The sequence below is a fragment of the Schistocerca piceifrons genome, chromosome 1, assembly GCF_021461385.2.
Source record: "Schistocerca piceifrons isolate TAMUIC-IGC-003096 chromosome 1, iqSchPice1.1, whole genome shotgun sequence".
Lineage (NCBI taxonomy): Eukaryota > Metazoa > Arthropoda > Insecta > Orthoptera > Acrididae > Schistocerca > Schistocerca piceifrons.
Genome location: NC_060138.1, coordinates 903,181,732 through 903,185,159, shown reverse-complemented (window position 1 = coordinate 903,185,159; position 3,428 = coordinate 903,181,732). Strand labels below are relative to the sequence as shown.

The 3,428-nt window shown below is 49.8% G+C and overlaps 1 pseudogene; it reads left to right on the top strand.

Annotated features, from left to right (window-relative positions):
- The first annotated feature begins 1,610 nt into the window (after positions 1–1,610).
- Positions 1,611–1,728, top strand: LOC124728477 (annotated as a pseudogene).
- The last annotated feature ends 1,700 nt before the right edge of the window (positions 1,729–3,428 follow it).

The window sequence follows — 3,428 nt, the reverse complement described above, 5'->3', positions numbered from 1 at the left end:
TAAGAGTGTCTATGTTACTGGAGTGTGCAACACAGTAAGTCCTCAATTAAACAATGATCAAACCTGTAACAAAGAGGGACACATGTCTTTATTTCTGGGATATCCACAACTGTCCTGCAACTTGTCCATGCTAAACAAATTCGCCACAGTCGTAAAACACCTTGTTGGCCGAAGTCTTGCAGACAGACGTCGCTATACACTATCACAGTTTCCAGGTTTTAGCCCTGTCATAAGGTATATCTCAAATCTAGCAGTACTGTTGTGCAAGACTCCGGTCAATAAAGTATTTTACAACTGTCGTGGATTTGTTTACCATGCAAAAAGGAACGTTCTTCCGTAATGATGCGTCACATTTTGAACACCGTGGCTAACAACACACGGTCCGTTTCTTCAGAACGTCTGCGTCTTTGGTGCTGCGACTCCGCTAGCGACTCCTACGTCAACACCACAGAGGCACGCGATCCGGGCGGGGCCGCGGCATGTTTGTACAGCGCGGCGGCGTAGCCCGACTGCAGCTCGGCCGCGCCAGCTGTTCCGCGGGGATGTCGGTATAAAACATACATGCAGTCCCGCGTGCTCGTCCTCTGCTGAATAATATACGCGGCGCGATTATTCCGCTGCGCCGCATGAATATAAAGTGCGGCTCTTTTAGTGTCGCGGTGTGCCGGGCGCTGGCTTTGTCTCTCTCTGCGTGGGCGGCTGCGACACGGCGACAGCCAGCCAAGCCGCCAGGCCAGCAGAACAGCGCAGCGCCGCCGCTACCGTGCAGCAGGCACTGCGTGTCCACACAGCCCACACGGCGTCTACGTCGCCGTGCTAACAAGGCGTTCCTCACTGTTTACTTGTGTCCCTGCCCGTAGAGCAGTAATCAAAATTTTCCACTGCCCTGCCAGCAGAAGGCGTGGCGATCACGCCCTGGAAAGGTTCCCCTCTGACCCCTCCTCGATTGTTCCACACACGTACCAGGTGGTTATAATTACATAGCAGCTACTACCGGAGGTCCATAATGGCGTGCAATTATCGTACGGCAGCGAAACTTGGTAGATATGCTAATGCGTTAATGGGGAACTGATTTACGCTGGAAAATAATTAGATCCGATTTTGGACACCAGGTGCAAATCTGGCGATATGAATGCAAAAAAACTTATAGAAAATACTATGCCCATATGTAATGGCTTAGGAGAAAGCTAATTTTATGACTAATAGCCATACACACTGTTATTTATGAGGCGGAACTATGGGCCTCTTGGAAAATGGGTGACCCGGCTGACGGCGGGGTCAGGGATTTTCTCTGCCTCATGATGACTGGGTGTTGTGTGATGTCCTTAGGTTAGTTAGGTTTAAGTAGTTCTAAGTTCTAGGGGACTGATGATCATAGATGTTAAGTCCCATAGTGCTCAGAGCCATTTGAACCATTTTGACCCGGCTGGGTCAAGCAGTTTGACTCTTAGTTTGATCACGAGGTGCGACCATTAATTGCACGCGTTGATCACGTAGGTTGACGTGAGGATCAATGAACTATACTTGACGGGATGTATCTGGAACATCTTAGGTGATTAGAAAGTTAGTAGACAGGAATACAATTAAATATTGAGCTTTAATTCAGCACCTGCAACGGCCTTGCTGCAGTGGATACACCGGTTCCCGTCGGATCACCGAAGTTAAGCGCTGTCGGGTGTGGCAGGCACTTGGATGGGTGACCATCTGGGCCGCCATGCGCTGTTGCCATTTTTTGGGGTGCATTCAGGCTCGTGATGCCAATTGAGGAGCTACTCGACCGAATAGTAGCGGTTCCGGTCACAGAAAACCATCATATCGACTGGGAGAGCGGTTTGCTGACCACATGCCCCTCTTATCCGCATTCTCATCTGAGGATGACACGGCGGTCGGATGGTCCCGATGGGGCACTTGTGGCCTGCAGACGGAGTGCATTTTTAATTCAGCATCAGCAGTGAACGTCGATCTAGACTTTGTACAATAATATTTACAAATGCACGTATAGACTGATCTGCGAATACTTCTTTACAATTCTGATTTCTGCCCGCATCTCGTGGTCGTGCGGCAGCGTTCTCGCTTCCCACGCCCGGGTTCCCGGGTTCGATTCCCGGCGGGGTCAGGGATTTTCTCTGCCTCGTGATGGCTGGGTGTTGTGTCATGTCCTTAGGTTAGTTAGGTTTAAGTAGTTCTAAGTTCTAGGGGACTAATGACCATAGATGTTAAGTCCCATAGTGCTCAGAGCCAATTCTGATTTCTTCACACATACAGATCAACTGTCAATGCATAAACTGTACGGGGTCCCTGGCTAGGTCGTAGCTACTGACTTAGCTTGTATGAATATGGTGTCTGTTCTTTCAGACGTGTCTGAAAGAACAGACAGCATATCCGTACAAGTATATAGTTTTGGCAATACCGGCCATGACCTTCTTCTGTGCGGATGCACACATAATCCCCGAACTCTTACGGGACTTGGAAAGAAAGTCTTCCACGAGTAATGAGTATGTTGGGGTGGGACGCTACGAATGTAGTGTGTGGACATACAAGGTGAGAATGTGGGTCTCGCGGGAGACGTGCGTGAGATAGTCCCTGCAGTCGCACTATCCTCCGTGCCCTCGGTGGCTGAGATGGATAGAGCGTCTGCCATGTAAGCGGAAGATCCCGGGTTCGAGCCCCGGTCGGGGCAAACATTTTCACCTGTCCACGTTGATACATACCAACCACCGTTAGCAGCTGAAGGTATTAATATCATTCTAATTCCTATTAAAGTCGGCTGTAGAACCGGCCAGTGCGCTAGTTTGTCTCGTAAGATCAGCCGAGTGGCGATGCTCGGTCTGCTGGCGTCGACAGGACGGATCGCGGCCGATTTGAAGCCTAGAACCTAGCAAGTGTGGTGCCTTGACGTGACACCACACACGCACACACAAGTTGTTCAACACGAGCACCGGAGACGTCTACGAGATACTACATTCGTAAAACGAGATTATCAACAGTTGCTCTCAACAGTTCCGGTAGAATCTGAGCAATGTGCTTCTGCATACTAATCTTCATATCAGGTAGAGATCGAACGTGTCTCTAGTAAACACGTTGTTTTCGGTATGCCCACAGCCAAAGGTACCATCGACTCAGTTCAGGTGACCTTGGAGGCCATGCATCTGGAAAGTCTCTTGAGATTACATGTTCGAGGAAGGTTGTACTAAGCAGATCATTCGCTTGGCGAGCGACATGAGGTGTTGCCCCATCTTGATTAACTACAGTGGTTTCCACACAGTTCCGTTCTTCCGAAGCAGGACTCGCGTGCTGTACAAGTAGGCCGCGATCATGTGCAGACGTCACGGTAAACTTGACAGTCACTCCGGGTGCATTCTCTTCAAACGAAGAACGGGCCTAGGAGAAAGTTGTATATGCACCCACACCACACAGCCTCATACGAT